Below are 21,249 nucleotides of genomic sequence, written 5' to 3'. Positions count from 1 at the left end.
CAATAAGCGCCCTTCCAGAGGGTGAAATTCAGGCAGTGTGTCAACCGGCTGCAATAGGGTACTAAGGGCATGCCCGAGTTGGAGATATTTATAGAATTGAGTCTTGTGTAGTTGAAACGCTGCCTGGAGCTGTTGGAACAATTTAAATGCAGAGCCTTGTACTACGTCCCCCCAAGGTGGGTTTGCCCACAAGGACCCACTCACGGAATCCTGCAAGTGCCACCACAGAGCGCAGAGGGGTACCGTGCCACAGCGGGGTCGCTTGAGTCAGGCGGCCATGCCATCCCATCTGTTTAACCATAGCTCACCAGTGTCGAATCACTGTGCTGTAGGCAGGAGGTAGGAAATCTAGAGTCTGTGAACTATATAGGAGTTTAAGGAGGAGAACATTCCCCATTGCCATATGGTCCAGTATGAACGCCGGTTCCAAGGGTGAATTGTACCACCACTCATTAACAACTAGCAGATGGGAGGCCGCATAATAGGTATATACATATACATATACAGCTGCATTGCCGCCACAATAAGTTGACTGCATACACATACGCAATGCCACTCGTATTGCCCTGTCGTGCCAGAGAAATGTATTATGTATAGCATTCAACTGTGCGAACCAACCCAGTGATATGATATATAGGGGAAATTCTGAAGCCTGTAGGGTATTCTGGGCAGTGAGCTCATTTTAAAAAATGCTGCGCGCCCGTGTAATGAAAGCGGAAGAGGAGACCAAACGGCAGTCACATCTTTGAGGCTTTTGAGGAGTGGATTGATATTGTGAAACCACGAGGTCTTCGAACAGGGTGACATAAAAATACCTAGATACTTGAATCCAGTGGTAGCGCGAGACAGTTGCTCCACCCATGTCTCCCGACCTTGATTCCAGCACACCGGGTACAGCACAGACTTGAAGGAGTTAGTGTTAAGCCCGGTGGTCTGGCCAAATACCCGGAGGATCTGTAGGATGCGGGCCCGAAAACCACAGGTCAGTCATTAAGAAAAGGACGTCATCTGCGTACACCGCAATGCAATCAGATCAAGTTGAATGCCATTCAAAGCCTCTGAGCACCGGGTCACTATGCACCCATGCCGCCAAAAGTTCTACAGGCAAGGGCATAAATAATGGCGACAGGGGCTAGTCCTGTCGTGTACCACGATATATGAGCAACTGGGCCTAGCAATGACCCGCGACCCTGACCGAGGTCGTTAGCCCTGTATAAAGTAGAGGTATATATGCTGAAAAAGCGTGGGCCAAAGTTAAAGGCTTCCAAGAGTCGAAAGAGGTACAACCAGCTGAGGGAATCGAACGCCTTGTCGATGTCTGCGTGCAATATGCCTTTAGGGCGTCCGGGTTCCGGGGCTTTTGCCATGGCATTGTGCACCCGCCTGATGTTATGGCGCGAGGAACGGTGGGGCATAAACCTGGACTGGTCCGTGTGGACCAGGTCTTGTACACAGGATCTAAGGCGGTCAGCAAGAACTTTGCCCAGAAGTTTGGGCTCAAAGTTAATAAGAGAGATAGGTCTGTATGAAGCTGGATCTACCGGCGGGCGACCTAGTTTCAAAAAGAGGGCAATCTCTGCATGTCACCAATCCTCGGGGAGTTGGTATTGGTCAATTGCTTCATGTACGGCATCAAGCAGGTATGGACCTAGTGTGTTCATGTGTGGTCTAAGCAATTCCATAGGAAAACCGTTGGATCCAGGAGCACGGCCCGGGTGTATGGCCGTCAGTGCTACACTGAGTTAGTCAATGGTTATGGGGGTGTCAAGTTGGTCCTGTGCTGAATCGATAGGCCTAAGGGGAGTATATCATGCAAAACATTTGTCAATAGAGGCCTCTGTTAGCTGCTCTTGGCAAGTATACAGGAGCGAAAAATAGCGCGCAAATTCTTCAGCCACCATCGCGGGAAATGAGCACAAGGCGCCACTTCCGTCTCGGAGCACCGGAACACTGGCTGGGGACTTTGCCGATTGACATAACCTATGAAGCATTTTGCTGGATTTATCACCCCATTGATAGATTCGATGCTAGCCAAATCTTTGGCCTCCTCCATGAGGTGGCGCTAAATAGACTGTTGTGCCTGGAATTAGGTACCTTTAAGAGCTGTGTTTTGATCTGTGAGGCACTGTGCCTCCAGGGCTCTCTGGCGGACCTCTAGGTTCAACAATTGCACCGGTCGTTTATGTTTAGCCATGGCACAGAAACTAACATTGGCCCTCGGACAGTAGGTTTCAAGGCTTCCCATGAAATACATTTGGAAGGGGCCGAGGCCTTATTTAATTCAAGATACTCCGAGGCCGCCTGGGACAAAGCCTGCAGATACTCCGGGTCCCGCAAGTGCCAGGGGGACATCCTCCACCTAAATGGAGGTTTGTAAGAGTGCACACGGGGAAAACACTGGACTGGAGAGTGATCGGAAAGACCCGTGGGAAGATGTGACACATGGGAGACCTGATGGATGTTGCTACGTGGAATGAACATATAATCCAAGTGGGACAGAGAGCCATGGACAGTGGACATGTATGTGTAGCTGAGTTCAGAGGGGTGGAACTCGCGCCAGATGTCTGGCCAACCTAGTGTAGTAGCCAAGAGGTGTAGCTTCGATCTGTCTGTTGGGGGTTCCCGCCCTGGTGCACACATCTTGTCTATTACTGTCATGGTGTCGTTCCAGTCCCCACCCAGGAGCGTCAAGTCGCCTGGTAGTTCGTCCCACAATCGAGTTAATTTTTCAACAAAGGTGGTGCCTAGTGGTCGGATGGCATAGATGCATCCAAGCTTAAGACATTCCCCATAGAGTGTACCTGATAGGACACTCTATGGGGACATAAGGATATAAAATCTGCGGGGATCTAGCCAATGCTTTGTGTGTACAAAGGGGACGCAGCGATGTATGAGAAAGGCCATCCCTCGAGATCCCCTAGTACACCCGGCTTGGTATATGATGAGGTACCCAAACCTGGCGAGACCTGGGTACCCAATAGATGATTATTTTGTAAAAAAAAAATATATATATCTGCACCCTAGCGTTTGGCTTGGCAAAGGATGGCGCCCCTCTTAACTTTATTTAAGAGGACCCTGACATTCCACGACACTATGGTCAAATCTATAAGTGGGGAAGCATGTAGCTGTGTTGTAATCTACTCCCGGGGCATGGGTGTGTTAGACCTGAGACAGTGGGATCGAGACTTGGCCTCTGTGTGCTTGCAAAAACAAAACTATGCTGACTTAATACTATAAGAAACCCCCAGCCCTGACCCGATACTGCCTAGAACATGGAGCATCTGTCACGGCGGAGGATACTCTCAGGCCCCCAGCGGAGGGACCCAAGGCACCTCCTCCAATGGTACCCAAACCCCCAATATAACCTTAACAAGAAAAATTGAAGTGTCTGAGGCGGGAAGGAGTGTGTGACTGGACATCCACGCCATCCTTGTGGTCCATACGGAGCAGGATAAGACTTGTGGATTATCTTCGGACGTGACCCAGGTTCAATGAAGGATCGTGCCCACTATTAGAGATAAGGATGCTTCCTCTGGGTCAGAGGAGCGCTGTGCTGAACCAGATCAGTGGCGTCTTTTGGATTTATTTCGCTTTTGCCTGTTCCTGTGTGGACCCTGAGATGAGTCCGACTCCATTGGTGGCGGTTTTGTATGTGATTACGGTCGTGTTCACTCATCTGTCCAAGCAAATATCGCCTCTGTCGAGTCAAAGAAGTAGGATTTAGAATTGTAAATGACAGCCATGCGAGCCAGATATAAGAGCATGTATTGTATGTTCAGGTCTTGCAGCCTACGCTTCGCTGCCATGAAAGACTGGCGCTGTTGTTGTACCAGACTGATATAGCCCAGGAAAATCATAATGGGTTTAGAGTCATACTTGAGTTTGTCCTCTGGAACCTGGCAAATTGCAAAATAGAATCCCGGTCAGCGTAATTCAGAAATTTTGCGACTACGGGTCTCGGGCTTTCACCTGGGGGCGGCTTCTTTGTGAGAGCACGATGTGTCCTTCCAACTACCAAACAAGCAGACCGTTTTTATCCTGGCAGTAGGTCTGATAACCATTGGGTAAGAAAATAGGTCATGGATGAGCCCTCGTATCCCTCTGTGAAGCCATTGAAGCGCACATTTTTGCGTTGAGAGCGTCCTTCTCTGTCTTCGACTGGAGAAGCCAGTTCCTGTGTCAGCACCATGAGTTTATTAACTTTTGTCTGTGGGGCGGTTACAGTATCTTCGACTGTGGACACTTCCATCTCTGCCTCGGTAATGCAGTCCACCGCCTTCCTCAGATATTGGCGTAGGAAGGATACTTCTGATCCTACCTTGCCGATTTTGACATCCAGGGTGTTCCTTGCTTCAGTGATGGCCGCCAGGAGTGCTGCGTTGTCCGGCATCGTGCCACTCATATCTCCCCTATAGCGCTGTTCGGGGCTATAGCATACTGATCCAGGGTGCGCTGCTTGGTGTTGACGAAGCCCGGCTTATCTTTTCCCATGTCGATGGAGGAACTGAGGGTGAGATCTTATAACGGGGAAAAGGGGGGGAGAAGTATGTCCCTTGTCGCCGTCCCCCAACCGACGGCCACTGACTAGTCGTGGTGTCTTAGGGGTTATGCACCAGGCCGGGCCTCACGGAATCCAACGTGTCTCAGGCCACAAGCCGAACTGGACCTAGCCCAGCCGCCTCAGCAGCCCTTGACCACTGGCCAAGTAGGCCCCGCTACAGGGACCAGACTCACCAGACTCCCAGTCCACTGCGCGTCCCCACTCCGCCGATGTCACCAGGTCACATACACCGGTCAGGAGCTTCAAATCAAGCCTCCGGAGAGGATCTCAAACTCCAGTGCCAATCGTTCTCCTGGTCCAATGCGTATATTCTAGGCCCGTGTTTCCAATGGCACCCTCCTACTCACCACAGTGGTGCATGACCTCCACACAGGCGAATCTCGGGGGGTGGGCCCCGGGAGTCCAGCGAGCGCTGAAGCCTCAGGAGTCTGCGTCAAGCCCCCAAGCCGTCGCGCCCAGCAGGTACTGAGAGGAGAGGGGTCCCAGTGAGAATTAACTAATTATCTTGATTTAAATAATAATAATGCTGCACTTAATGATTCTACAATGTTTAATTCACAGAGTAGACACAACCAGGATGTAGTATCCAACATTAATCAATTTGAAACGGTTGACTAGTGCCCAAGAACAAGGGAAAGGTGATAAAGTGAGGATAGTGCAAGTAGGGGAAGTGACAATAAAATCAGAACAAAATCTGACACATTTACACATGAATTGAAATGCTCGGATGATCATAAATCAAGCTAATAACTAGAATCACATGCCCCACGTAGTACAATTATGTAACATTTTTCGGATCGGGGGCAGGAATTGCAGGGAAAAGTTGTCGACGTTTCGACCCTCAGATGGTGCAGGACTTAGTGGAACCCTTGCGGTGGGGTCTTCATCAGGACGGGTATTGTGACTAGCAACCTATTAGTATCAATAATGGAGTATAGATTAATGGGCCCATTTAAACAAAACAGTGATTACATCAATTATTTATTATAAAAGCACACATTAAGGGGAGAGCCTACCTAATTAATCGGTGCTCATCGTCTAAGTATCATAGTGGGAAACCTCCATGTGAAGACTTGGATTATCTGAGAGGTAAAAACACATAATTTACACGTGTTTAAGTATTAATGGACAGAGAATAGAGGATAAATCATATATTCAGCCTGGATATTCGTTAGGCACATTGAAAAACTTACATCTTGTTAATTACCAATCGCGTTGCGGCGGGAATCAAAAGAGGCCCGGGGACATTGGGCAGTGGAAATCCAAGGATTAATCTACAGAAATAAGGGGACTACATCAGAAAAAACGTAACCAGGGCCCAGCAGAGTATCGTATTATGAGTACCGCTGGCCAGGCTTACCAAACAGTTGGGTGCATGTTGTGGTCGTCCCCAAGTGCTGGAGGGCGCTGAGAATGAATCAAAAGTCACCCGCTGGGGAGAGAGCAAGGAGATCGATTAAAATGTGCTCGGAATTAATTAGGGAACGTTTTAAATGGTGGAGGATGGGGCCGCCAGAACGGCAAGTGTGCTCACCGGAGAATAGAATCAAAGTCGGCGTCTTCACGGCAGGCTGCAAAATGGAAGGCGCACTTCCTATTTGGGTAGTAACCAAGGAGACAGAGTCATGTGACTCTCACACTTGGATAAACATAGTGGAAAGACTCCGCTAGGTAGGGACTCCGTGACCAGATTTTCTTATTAATGGTGATCGCAATATTATTGAGGGGGTAATTTGGTCCCTGCAGTGCACCTGGAGTACAGTCAGTTAAGCGGCCAGTAAAAGGGAAGAGTATAAATGAATATTCAAAAAGTACGAAATATTTACAATGCAAAGAATATATACGTTATTACACGTGGCCATATCAAATGTTAACCTTGATGACAGAATTAATATAGGTAAAACATGAATTAATAAAAGTATAAATGATCTCTTATATAAGGTAACAAGGCACTGATGTCAGCCAATTAGAGAAAATGACAATAGTATATTCATGTATTGCCCTTCAATATTATCGTGCATGATCATTGATTCAGTTAAGGAGGGTTGACATTTTCACGGTGTACCTGTCACATGACGGTAAAACCTCGATGACACAATTGCATCAATACATAACAGCAGAAGAGTAGACCAAGTCTGGAAAATGGTGTGTGTCTCTGAACGAGCGGAAATGCAACATTTGAATGTACATGCAGGTGGTGCCTCGAACCTGACGACAAACCAGGGTTTTGAATAGTAACCCATCAGACCACCCATTTGGCGGAAATTCATCATTTGGGGGTTGATAAATATTCAAACCACTGCCTGGCCATTTTAGTGCCAGGGTAACATAGTATCTCTATGTACAATATTCCTCAATGTAGTAATGTTTATTAAAGTGCAGTGCTCAAAAAAATAATAAGAGTGAGTAAAATTGACTACTGAGACATAAGAAAGTTTCAAGATAGAGGTCAGAGTGTCAAAGCTTAAAAAACACGCCATGTAGTTTGGAATTTGATACTATTCTGTGGCGCTGAGCAAGGTGGTCGACATGTTTCAGCCTACAGGGGAAACTACCCCGGCTTTCTTCAGGACCTTTCATATAAACTTGCTACTGCAACAAACAATAATATGTGATATGAGGAATAATAAAAATTGTGCTTATAAAAAGTCACATATCTACCAGGAACTTTACATTCCAATGTTCACTGGAGGATGAGAGACATAGCTTCTTCCTATTGTGAGACAAAAATTCACACAATCAATCAGGACAGGGTCACCTACATGCATCCGCATGAATACATATACCCCACTCAGAAAAACACACATGCATGAGCAAATTATATTCTGTTAAACTAGAACAAATTATATTCCGCTTTACTGAAACAAAAAAGCATAATAGCTACATCACTCAGAGGCATTACCTCCAGGTGATACTCACCCAGCTTTGTGTGGGTGACGACCCCACCTCGCCCGGCAACCGCTCGGGAGAATGAGGCCCCGCTCTATAGTGTATACAAAAGACAAAGTAAGTGAACAACATCCACTTTGTCCAGCCAAATTGCGCTACACAACAACCCAACAAACGTGTGATGAAACACCCAAGTATCAGACCATTAGATTCCTTACTCACAGTTAAGTCATGAGATAGTGGGGGGCCTCAAACACCAATGAATATGTTACAGAATACGCCTTATGGGCACTATTACGTGTCCCTATGATAATCATGTTGTCAACCGAATTCGGAGGCATTCATGAGGGACCCCAGGTCTAGGGTCTAGATGCTCAAGATCATTAGGGACCACAATTCTATAAACAGATGGTAAAAATTGTAGGGCTCCACCGATTTTAAATGTACCCAGCTACTCTACTATATACCAATTGACTCACATAGGAGTATGAGGGCAACTTGTGTTGGAAACGCCAATGATAACTGCAAAGAATGCACTCAAATCATGCAGAAAAAGCGACCTATATCTCACCTGTCCGTCGGTACCTCTGGTGTTTCAAGAGCGGAAGTGGAGGTATGTCTCCTACCGTCCGCCTTCGTTTTATAACGGACCCGAGTCTCGTTAATTAGTCACATGAGGACTAATTACGCGCCAGCAATGACACGTTTGTACTGCCCAGTAGTAGTCCCGCGGAGAGTATTCAACAGAGCGCCCATCCGCCCGGTTGAGGGACCACTGCCCTTCTCGGCGAGCGCAACTGCGCATGCGCATAGCCGAAAACGCTGTTTGAACGCGTCTGCGCACTAGACGCGAGGAAAACAGTGATAGAAACCGGAGCCCTGCATGTCAAGCATGCCGACAGATCTCATAGGTGGTTGCGCCGGGCACGCATGCCCGTTCCGAAGATCACGGTCAAGGGTGCGCTGGTTAAAATAAATATCCCAAGCCGAGAGTAATTAAAGGCACAAATGTAACAACATTTTTGTATTTAGAAACTGAACGGCAAAAGCTCGCATTGTTTACACATAATTAGTGTATATGATGGACTGGCTAGAGATCGCAAGACCCATAGAAGAATTATTATTCACAATAGGCTGCAAACCTTTCTGGGTGCCAGGAAAGATAGAACTGGACTGAGTAGGGGTTCATCACATTTAGGTTGGGTGAGCTATATATGTATACGAGGGTGCGTATACATTGAAACAATGACCCGCAGCGGGTCATTGTTTCAATGTATACGCACCCGGTTTCTATCACTGTTTTCCTCGCGTCTAGTGCGCAGACGCGTTCAAACAGCGTTTTCGGCTATGCGCATGCGCAGTTGCGCTCGCCGAGAAGGGCAGTGGTCCCTCAACCGGGCGGATGGGCGCTCTGTTGAATACTCTCCGCGGGACTACTACTGGGCAGTACAAACGTGTCATTGCTGGCGCGTAATTAGTCCTCATGTGACTAATTAACGAGACTCGGGTCCGTTATAAAACGAAGGCGGACGGTAGGAGACATACCTCCACTTCCGCTCTTGAAACACCAGAGGTACCGACGGACAGGTGAGATATAGGTCGCTTTTTCTGCATGATTTGAGTGCATTCTTTGCAGTTATCATTGGCGTTTCCAACACAAGTTGCCCTCATACTCCTATGTGAGTCAATTGGTATATAGTAGAGTAGCTGGGTACATTTAAAATCGGTGGAGCCCTACAATTTTTACCATCTGTTTATAGAATTGTGGTCCCTAATGATCTTGAGCATCTAGACCCTAGACCTGGGGTCCCTCATGAATGCCTCCGAATTCGGTTGACAACATGATTATCATAGGGACACGTAATAGTGCCCATAAGGCGTATTCTGTAACATATTCATTGGTGTTTGAGGCCCCCCACTATCTCATGACTTAACTGTGAGTAAGGAATCTAATGGTCTGATACTTGGGTGTTTCATCACACGTTTGTTGGGTTGTTGTGTAGCGCAATTTGGCTGGACAAAGTGGATGTTGTTCACTTACTTTGTCTTTTGTATACACTATAGAGCGGGGCCTCATTCTCCCGAGCGGTTGCCGGGCGAGGTGGGGTCGTCACCCACACAAAGCTGGGTGAGTATCACCTGGAGGTAATGCCTCTGAGTGATGTAGCTATTATGCTTTTTTGTTTCAGTAAAGCGGAATATAATTTGTTCTAGTTTAACAGAATATAATTTGCTCATGCATGTGTGTTTTTCTGAGTGGGGTATATGTATTCATGCGGATGCATGTAGGTGACCCTGTCCTGATTGATTGTGTGAATTTTTGTCTCACAATAGGAAGAAGCTATGTCTCTCATCCTCCAGTGAACATTGGAATGTAAAGTTCCTGGTAGATATGTGACTTTTTATAAGCACAATTTTTATTATTCCTCATATCACATATTATTGTTTGTTGCAGTAGCAAGTTTATATGAAAGGTCCTGAAGAAAGCCGGGGTAGTTTCCCCTGTAGGCTGAAACATGTCGACCACCTTGCTCAGCGCCACAGAATAGTATCAAATTCCAAACTACATGGCGTGTTTTTTAAGCTTTGACACTCTGACCTCTATCTTGAAACTTTCTTATGTCTCAGTAGTCAATTTTACTCACTCTTATTATTTTTTTGAGCACTGCACTTTAATAAACATTACTACATTGAGGAATATTGTACATAGAGATACTATGTTACCCTGGCACTAAAATGGCCAGGCAGTGGTTTGAATATTTATCAACCCCCAAATGATGAATTTCCGCCAAATGGGTGGTCTGATGGGTTACTATTCAAAACCCTGGTTTGTCGTCAGGTTCGAGGCACCACCTGCATGTACATTCAAATGTTGCATTTCCGCTCGTTCAGAGACACACACCATTTTCCAGACTTGGTCTACTCTTCTGCTGTTATGTATTCTAGTTTAGGGGAGTGAGTAGACAGGTCGGTAAACTTTCCCCTTGACCCTCCATACTGTTTGTTGTTTGTACAATTGCATCAATAACAGTTCTAAAACATATAACGGCCATGGAGTCAGCCACGAGTTATATCATTGCATTCGATGACTTGCTCTTATGTAACATTGCTAAACCAACATATGGACAACGGTATAACTTTCTAAGAGTACAAGACATATATTGATAATAGCATATGAAAGACAGGTCCTATGAAACCATTTGACAGTTAGTAGGATATATCTGAGCAGACTTTTAAGGCAGTGTCGCTAGCTGGGAAAATGAACTATCATGTTCATTCAGACCTGTTTGTATTGAATTAAAGAAAAACATCCATTTAAGCTCACGGGTATTCAGAATTGTTGTAATATTGCCTCCGCGAGGTCCTAGTATTGCTTTATAAAGCAATACTAGGACCTCGCGGAGGCAATATTACAACAATTCTGAATACCCGTGAGCTTAAATGGATGTTTTTCTTCCACTATGATACTTAGACGATGAGCACCGATTAATTAGGTAGGCTCTCCCCTAATGTGTGCTTTTATAATAAATAATTGATGTAATCACTGTTTTGTTTAAATGGGCCCATTAATCTATACTCCATTATTGATACTAATAGGTTGCTAGTCCCAATACCCGTCCTGATGAAGACCCCACCGCAAGGGTTCCACTAAGTCCTGCACCATCTGAGGGTCGAAAAGTCGACAACTTTTCCCTGCAATTCCAGCCCCCGATCCGAAAAATGTTACATAATTGTACTACGTGGGGCATGTGATTCTAGTTATTAGCTTGATATATGATCATCCGAGCATTTCAATTCATGTGTAAATGTGTCAGATTTTGTTCTGATTTTATTGTCACTTCCCCTACTTGCACTATCCTCACTTATCACCTTTCCCTTGTTCTTGGGCACTAGTCAACCGTTTCAAATTGATTAATGTTGGATACTACATCCTGGTTGTGTCTACTCTGTGAATTAAACATTGTAGAATCATTGTGCAGCATTATTATTATTTAAATCAAGATAATTAGTTAATTCTCACTGGGACCCCTCTCCTCTCAGTACCTTAACATGACCCAGGTCCCCGTGACTTCTCTTGGGTAAACCCCCCCCCCCCTTCTATACGTCGCGCCCAGCAGGGCAACCAGTTCATGCGGTTGTCATCTGCTGCGGGAAGGCCCGACTGGGAGGCAGCTCCATCAGGGACTATCCCCGGGTGGCACCCACACTGGACAGGCCGCTCAAATTACCGGCACCCACCCCCTCCAGCCTCCGCCTGCAAGCTGCAGGCCACTCAGGATCAGGGGTCGGGCCTGCAGGCCGCACCGTCCGCCCGGGCCCGCGAAGAGTCTAGCCCGCCCCAAACAAGGCCCTGTGTCCCGCGGGGAGGCATAGGCCAGGCAGGGAGGCTGCTTCAAGGAGTCTATTCGGAGGCAGTAGGTCCTTCACGCCCTCTGGGCTGCAGTCGCAACCCGGAGCCAGCCAGGCAGTCGTCGGGCCATGGGACGCCCCTCGCTTACCTCCAGTGTCGCGAACTTCTCCGCCCTCCTCGCTAGGCCGAGATGGATCCACCCGCTAAACGGCAATCGGCGCAAGGCCCCAGCACGGCCGCAACCCCGCTCATTCGCCACTTCAGGCAGGGATCATGCTGTGGGTCTCCGTCGGATTCTCCGGGTGGTGCAGCCGATGTGCTCCGCAGTACAGGATTATGTCGGCTTTAATTGTTTAATGGTGTGGATGTGCGGAGCTCCGTTAAGGTGCGTCCGCCATGTTGGCCATCCAAGCCACGCCCTTATCAACGCAAATTTGACCCTTCACTTCTTCTGCTGCCTGGTTTTCTAAGTTTGCATATACACAGTTGGCTTTGTTTTGTCTGAGACAGGATTTGGATAAATGAATGGATAGCTCACCCCATGCTTTGTAGAAAGCATTATTTGGTAGCAGCTGCTAAAAAAATACTTAAGTAGATTGGTGCTGTCTGGTAGTGGTAATGTGACGGAAGGAAGAGATGGTAATCTTGCATGAGAATCTGGGACGTTCACAGATATTTTGATTGCATTTGTGTAAGACTGCCAAATGTAAATAGCAACATTTGATTTCAACTCATCTTGCCTGTTTTACTGTGCCACAACTTTAGAGGTTTTGGGGAAGCCGGGGTCATATTTTTGCTTATGTCAGATGTGGTAACATTGAAGTAGATAATGCACAAATGTTTTGTACACTATTAAGGGAATGTTTTATATGTATAGGAAGCTGCCTCTGTTCATGGCATGCCACTGTGTGGTTATACTGTGCACAGAGTCCAGGGACTCCCCAAAAGTGTACAGGGCTCAATGTAAACCCAGGTTGCTCTATTTGTGGTAGGGTGGGCGAGCAGCCTTAGGCCTTATACAGAGAAGTGTAAGACATTTGTTGCACAACGTTGACCGATAATGGACACACGACTCAAAAATAGAATCTACACCAATTTTATAAAAATAAGCTTTGTATGGACTAAAACCAAGATCTTCGCAATGAGGTAAGTAAGTTTTAATTAAAAAATACTTTTCTCTTTCAAAACTCGACACTTGGTGTAATGTCAGAAAAGTTTAATGTTATCCTACAGAGGAAAATAATGCGGTTATGCAGGTAAGTAAACAACTTAAGTTCCAGTATTCGGGCCCAAGAGTCAGCAAGGGTCAGGTGAGTAGCAACATTGCATCACCAGCGGCACAGGGACACCTGGGTGCAGAGGTCAAAATCAGAGTTTGGCCCAATGCGTTTCAATGGAGACCAGGGGTGATCAAAGCCACACTGCTTGCTGGTAAGTAAATCAGTTGCAGGAACCAAGCTTTGGAGGTTAGAGCAAGCACAGGGGATGACACAAAGCAGCACCGAACCTACACCACCAGTGGCACAGGGACGGCCAGGTGCAGAGTGCAAATTCAGCATCGGGCTCCCAGTGCTTTTCAATGGGGATTCTTTTTTTGGCAAACAGGCTGCAGGCGTTGGGCCAGAGGTTGCAGGAGGAAGACCTACAGCATAGGTAGTAGAGAAGTAAGAGGTTGCAGGGGCACCATTAATTCAGATCACCAAGCCTCAGGGGCTTCTGGTGCAGGGTGGCTTCAGAAGTCGTAATCTTCTTATCGGAGCCTGTGGCGGTCAGTGGGTGCCTCTGGATTCAGGCTGCAGGTGTCATCAGACTCCAGGTGAGGTAAGCCAATGCTCAACTCGAGGTCCGGGTCACTGGGGAGCCTTCACTGGGCAGGGGGGCCACTCAGATGTGGCCGTCTGGTACAGAGTGGCCGGGATCTCAGTTCCAGCTGGATCCGCAGCCCTTGTAGTAGATTTATTCTGGACAAGTCCACAGAAGATTGGAGTCTTTTTTGAAGGCAGCAGCCCTCCCAGGGTTTTCAGAGGTCACTGGCTGCAAGACAGGTCTCAGGGTCGTTAAAGCTGGAGATAGGCTGGTAGGACTGTGGCCAAGGCAGTTGTCGTCTTCAGGCTTCGCTTTTTTCTTAGGCCACAGCAGATCTAGTTTCTAGGTCTGAGAGAGCCACCTAAATACTGAATTTAGGAAGCGTTTTAGGGGAGCAGTAGATTGGGCCAATGGGCACCTTACCTGGGATGACTACACCCACTATATTGCAACCTTCCTGTGGGAGGGGCATGGGCCAAATCCTGATTGGAGGAGTCTCCTTATCTTCAAGATGGAGGGGACTGAAAGTGTGCTTAACTTCGACTCTTCCACCTGAGGGGTGGAGATGGCAAAGGTGGCCACACCTCCTAGTCTTCCTAGGTTTTCCCACTGGTTTTCCAGTCCAAAGTGGGTGTGTAAACCGGGTTCTGCCATCTGCTCCTAGCATTGGAGGCTGTGGCTTGTATTGCAATGGCAGCTGGCCTCTGAAGCTTCACTTCGAGTATTGGTCCATCCTGGGGGAGGTGTGACACCTCTGCCCAGGATATGCATTGTTTCTGGTCCCAGCGAGCAGAGGCTCTCCATCCAGGGGTCCAGAAACATCCCTGTGTGTGGCAGGCTGCCTAAAGCCAGTAAGTGCCCACACCAGGGTCTGTAGATTTTCAGGGGGCACCTCTGAGGTGCCCTTTGAGTACATGTTGTAATAAATCTCACACTGACATCAGTGTGGATTTATTACAAGGAGCTGTTTGGTACCAAACACTACTGTTTTCAGTGAAGCCATCATGGTGCTGGGGAACTCTAGTTGTCAAGTTTCCAGCCCATGCACTTCTTATGGCTTCCCTGGTACTTGCAATATTTCACAATGGACTTAAATATTGTAGGGCTACATCTTCTCCTGCAGATATGCCCTCACCTGTGGTATAGTTTAACCTATCTTAGGGCTGTGAGGCTTGCTAGAGGGGTGATGTTCCTACAACCCATGCAGTGTGCCATGTTGACTTTGTCGTTTTTCCCCTCACAATGGCATGTACACTGCAAGGGCAGTAGTATGGTCCTCGTGAAGGGGGTCCCAAGGAACCATCTTCAGCTTCCAATCCCTATGTACCCAGGTTGCCACTTACTAGGGACTTTCAGGGGGCAGAAGTGCCAATTGTGGATATGTTTTAGAGAAGAAGCACTGGCACAGGGGACCTGGTTGGCAGGGACCATGTGCACTGCAAATACCAGGCAAAAGGTGGGAGCTAACCATGTCAAAAGAGGCACTTTCTCAAAATATGTATATTGCACATTTGCGAATTTTAATACCCATTCTGATTCCGTTTTACTAATGGACAGTTTTATCCTCCCACAGGTCTGTAGGATTTGGCAGCTCGGCTGTTTGTTTCTCTGCATTTAGTGTTGCATGGCAGAACCAGACACGAAAATAGGAGGACTGTATCTCTTCTGATACCCAAAGTTGGGTGGCAGAGCTAAGATTTATATATACAGCAGAAGTTCTTGAGGCTTGGATAGGGTTTGCCGCGTTAGTTCTGGTGTGTGGGAAACATTTTAAAGTAGCTGAAAAGGAAATATATGTTCGAGGCATATGAGCTGCAGATTGTACACTTTGCATTAGATCGCCACCTGGTGTTGGGCTCGGATGATTGCATGTTGTTGTCTTCTTGGAAGAAGTCTTTGTAGTCACGAGATAGGTGACTCCTCCCTTGGACAATAGTGCGCATGGGCATTGGCTCCATCCTTAGATTGTTTTTTTCCGCCACTGGGTTCGGATGAAAGTTTTCAGCTCCGGCTAGAAATAGACTTTTCAAGCACTTCGAAGCGCAAAAAAAGTCCCAAAACTCTCCAAACTACTTTCGGTATCGACTAACATCGTTTCGACTCCATCAGCTCGATTCCGGTCGTCGACGCGGGCCATTGGGCCTATCCACGCCGTGAGGCCTACACCACATGGAAAGGACGCCATTCAAGAAATGCCCCGGGTGTGAAGCAAAGTTTCCACGCAGTGACCACCACGAGCTCTGCAATCTGTGCTTATCGCCAGAACACGACGAATCCAGCTGTACAGCCTGTGCGTCCTTTCGATCCAAGAAAACCATCAGAAATCGGACGGTCCATCGACACGACATGCAGAGATCAGCTCCGGAACCGGTGGATATCTTCGACGAGGAGGTTCCGCTCGTTCCCGAAGAAGATTCCGATGATCTCCAAATCGTATCAGAGGCAGACGACTCAGATGACTCCATACCATCGGGTCAGCACGTGAGTACTACTGCCCCTGCACCACACACAGCACCCAGATCGAAGGCAAAGGTCAACACTCTGCCTCCGGGGCCCAGACGCAACCGAAAATCCACTTCGACAGCCCCGCCATCGAGCCCGGCTCCGAAGAAAGTAACTAAACCTTCCAGTAGCTCGGTTCCGACCAAGCCGCACGTGCCAATCCCACCAGCTCCCTCGGCACTGAAACCGTCGACTTATAAAGAGAAGGGTACGAAGTCAGCGTCCAGCTCCTCGAAGCCGACGCGACCAGCTTCCACTCCGAAGACATCGTCTTCGGTGCCGAAACCAACAAGGCCTGATTCCGATGCGCCAAAGCCCTCGAAACAGCCTATGACACCGAAAACAACACCTTTGGTGCCGAAAACTACGCCAAAGGACATTGTAACAACTCCTAAGGCTAAAGACAAGCTGCAAACTTGGGAAGAGCTCTTCAAGCCAGATCCTCTCCAAAAGAAGATCTATATTGACCCAAAGACAGGTCAGGTGTCCACTAAACCACACAAGAAGAGGAAGGCAGATGAAACATCCACACCTGTGGTTCCTGCCAAGAAGAAGGACTCTGCCACATCCCCTATGCACCCTTCTTCACCAATACTTCCTTCTCCTTCATCTCCTGCTCCTCTTAACATTTCACCACAGATGTCTCCTTCTCATTCTCCTCTGTTACCTTCACACTCACCTGAAAATGATGATGAGTATAGTTTAGGAGGAGGGATAGACACAGATGAGCCTTTCCCATACCCTACACATGATACAGACTGGGAGTACCCAAACCCACAGGATATGCAAGATATTCCTGACCCACAGTCATACCCATCAAAACATTCTCCCCCAGAAGATAACATTGGCTTTGGGCACCTATTGAACAGAGCTGCCATGTACCATAAAGTCACTATGCATTCTGATGAGGCAGAGGAGTATTTTCTGTTAGACACATTCGAACAATCGCAAAGATATGTTCAAATTTTTCACATGATCAAAGGGGTCATCAAACATGCTCCAGAAGATTTTAAAGACCCTGTACATACTAGGATTTTAAACCCCAGAATTGAGAAAAAATATAGGCCTGCACCTACAGATCCAACCTACATTAAGGGACAACTACCATTAGATTCACTAGTTGTAGCAAATGCTAGGAAGAAAGCAAACTCACAAACGTCAGGTGAAGCACCCCCACCTGACAAAGAATCCAAGGTCATAGATGCCTCAGGCAAAAGAATAGCTGCGCAAGCTACCAACATATGGCGTATAGCTAATACACAAGCCCTACTTTCCCGATATGATAGGGCTCATTATGATCAGTTAGAGAAACTGCTGGAACATCTACCTGACCAATATAAGGTTCAGGCAAATGATCTTATACAAGAAGGCAAACTTATCTCAAATGCCTCAATCAAGTGCGCACTAGATGTAGCAGATACTGCATCTAGAGCTGTAAATACTAGTGTCATACTTCGAAGACATGCGTGGCTACGCATTTCAGGGTTTAAACAGGAAGTGCAAACTACCATTTTAAATCAACCATTTCATCAAAACCAATTGTTTGGACCTGAGGAGACACGGCACTTGAAAAAACTGAAGAAGGATACAGACACCGCCAAGTCTATGGAGGCTCTAGGATCCACACAAACTAGAGGTTCCTTTTGTCGCTCCTTTTATAGAGGGGGCTCCAAACAGACGGGTGCAGATAATACAACATCCTTCAAATCTAACACACAAATATCCTCTAACAAGGGATATGTCAGAGGAGGATATAGAGGGAATAACAACAAAGGAAGAGGTCGTGGTAACAACAGTTATCAAACCTCTTCCACCTCAAAACAGTGACTTTCCTCTGCTCCCCCAACAGCATTCCACTCCTGTGGGGGGGTAGATTAACGCAATTCCTGCCTGTCTGGAACTCCATCACATCAGACAAGTGGGTAAGACAGATTATCCAGTATGGCTACTGCCTAGAACTTACAGCAACCCCTCCACACATACCACCCAGGCAGCGTCCAATGTCCGCAGAACACCTTACTCTGCTCAAACAAGAAGTTCTGTCACTTCTACAAAAGGCCCCAATACAATTAGTTCCTTCACAAGAACAAGGAACATGGGTTTACTCGGTGTACTTTCTAATTCCCAAGAAGGACGGGACACTAAGACCAATTCTCGACCTCAGGCCCCTCAACCATTACATTCAGTCAGATCATTTTCATATGATCACTTTACAACAAGTGCTCCCACTGCTGCAACAGGGCGATTTCCTCATAACCCTAGACCTAAAGGACGCCTATTTCCACATTCCTATACATCCTGCTCACAGGAAGTATCCAAGGTTTGTACTGGAAGGACAACATTATCAGTTCAAGGTCCTTCCATTCGCAGTGACAACGGCACCACGAGTATTCACAAAGTGCCTAGCAGTAGTAGCAGCACATCGCAGAAGACAACAAATACATGTCTTCCCTTATCTGGACGACTGGCTCATAAAAACAAAATCATTCAACCAGTGTGTTCAACACACACATCAGACAATTCAAACATTGCACGACTTAGGGTTCACAATCAACTACACCAAGTCGCATCTGCAACCCTCTCACATACATCAGTATCTAGGAGCTACAATAAACACATCTACAGCTCTAGCGTATCCCACTCCAGCAAGGATACAGAGCATTCAAGCCTTCGTCACAGCCTTTCAACAGCAACACTCTCTGCAAGCCAGAGTGTCCATGAGACTAATAGGCATGATGGCATCCTGCATCTTCATAGTACCATATGCAAGAATGCAGATGCGTATGTTACAGGAATTTCTATCACAACAGTGGAACCAGGCTCAAGGTCAACTAACAGACCTGTTGTTGGTAGACAGCTGCACACGTCGCTCTCTGCAGTGGTGGAACACCAAAAACTTGACAAAAGGGCGGCCGTTCTTCGAACCTGTTCCACAACTAGTGCACACAGCAGACGCATCCCTCGCAGGATGGGGAGCCCATCTCCTACATCGTACAACTCAAGGACAATGGAACAGTCAACAAAAATTGTTCCATATCAACCATCTAGAGCTGCCAGCAATATTCTTAGCACTCAAAACATTACAAGTACAAGTACAGAACAAAGCTGTCCTGATCCGGATGGATAACATGACAGCCATGTATTATATACAAAAACAGGGGAAGACACACTCTCTACAACTGTCCCAGCTCGCACTAGACATTTGGAGATGGGCCATTCCACAGAATATATATCTGTTGGCAGAGCACCTTCCAGGAGTTCACAATCAGATAGCTGATCTGTTGAGTCGGCAGACACAACAAATTCACGAATGGGAACTACATCCTCAGGTTCTTCAACCATTCTTTCGCAAGTGGGGTCATCCAGACATAGATCTGTTCGCCACACAAAAAAACGCAAAATGCCCAACCTTCGCCACCAGGTTTCCACACCCGCAGTCCAAGGGCAATGCAATATGGATGAACTGGTCAGGCAGATTTGCGTACGCTTTTCCGCCAATACCACTAATACCACTAGTAGTACGCAAGCTCAGACAATAGTCTCTCAAACTAATCCTAGTAGCTCCCACATGGGCACACCAACCGTGGTTCACCACACTGCTAGAACTGTCTCTAGTTCCACACCAAAAGCTACAACTGACTCCATCCCTGCGAACACAGAACCATGGAGAAATCCGACATCCAGATCCAAATCAACTGAATTTGGCGATCTGGCTCCTGAAGTCTTGGAGTTTGGTTATCATAACCTACCACCAGACTGTATGAACATTATTAAAGAGGCCAGGAGACCTACTACCAGAGCTTGCTATGCCGCTAAATGGAAGAGGTTTGCCATTTACTGCAACAATAACCAAATTGATCCCCTGCTTGCTTCCATCCAGAATATCATTTGTTAACTTTTACATTTACAAAGGTGTAACTTGGCATATTCATCCATACGCATGCAGCAATTGGAGCATATTTACAAAATAGACTACATTTGTCTCTTTTCAGAGTGCCTGCAATTAAAGCATTTATGGAAGGATTGAAAAGAATCATCCCTCCCAGGTTGCCACCTTGTCCGGTATGGAACCTAAGCGTTGTTCTTACAAGACTCATGGGACCCCCTTTCTAGCCTTTACATAAATGTGAACTGCAATTCCTTACATGGACAACAGCTTTCCTTATTGCTATTACCTCTCTTAGAAGAGTAAGTGAGATACAAGCAATTATAATACAAGAACCCTTTTTACAACTACATCGTAACAAAGTGGTTTTACGAACTAATCCAAAATTCCTTTCAAAAGTCATAACTCCTTTTCATTTAAACCAATCTGTTGAGTTACCTGTGTTTTTCCAAAATCCAGACTCTGTGGCAGAAAGGGCTCTACACACATTAGATGTTAAAAGAGCTATTCTCTACTATATACATAGAACTAAGTCTTAGGAAAACAAAACAACTGTTTGTGTCTTGCTCTCCACCGCACAAAGGCAACCCCATCTCTAAAAGTGGAATTGCAAGGTGGATTGTAAAATGTATACAAATATGCTATCAAAAAGCAAAATGTACATTAACAGTTCCTCCTAGAGCGCACTCAACACGCAAACTAGGAGCCTCTATGGATTTCTTAGGAAACATCCCCCTAGAGGACATATGCAAAGCAGCAACATGGTCTACAACACACACCTTCACTAAACACAACTGTGTTGATGTGCAAGCCAAGCAGCAAGCTGCAGTAGGCCAAGCTGTCCTTAAAACTCTTTTTTAAACAACTGCAACAGATACAGGTGACCACCGCTAGGGGAGACACTGCTGCACAATCGATGCAAAGTGTACAATCTGCAGCTCATATACCTCGAACGGAAAATGCTACTTACCAGTATGCATCTGTTCTTGGCATGTAGAGCTGCAGAGTAGTACACGCCCTCCCGCCTCCCCGGGACCTATATCTGTTCCAGTTTTATCTTACTTAGATGCACACGCATGGACATCTTTTCTTTACTTCTGCTAACTTCATCATTTTCCATCATGGCGAAAAACAATCTAAGGATGGAGCCAATGCCCATGCGCACTACTGTCCAAGGGAGGAGTCACCTATTTCGTGACTACAAAGTCTTCTTCCAAGAAGATAACAACATGCAATCATCCGAGCCCAACACCA

The 21,249-nt window shown here is 46.7% G+C and overlaps 1 protein-coding gene across 3 annotated transcripts in view; it reads left to right on the top strand.

Moving 5' to 3' along the window:
* ARHGEF12 (Rho guanine nucleotide exchange factor 12) overlaps positions 1–21,249 on the top strand; it is a 926,126-nt gene that overhangs the window by 803,032 nt on the left and 101,845 nt on the right. The window lies entirely within an intron of this gene.

The sequence above is a fragment of the Lissotriton helveticus genome, chromosome 3_1, assembly GCF_964261635.1.
Source record: "Lissotriton helveticus chromosome 3_1, aLisHel1.1, whole genome shotgun sequence".
Classification (NCBI taxonomy): Eukaryota; Metazoa; Chordata; class Amphibia; order Caudata; family Salamandridae; genus Lissotriton; species Lissotriton helveticus.
The sequence above is the reverse complement of the archived record's forward strand: the minus strand, read 5'-3'. Positions and strand labels throughout refer to the sequence as shown.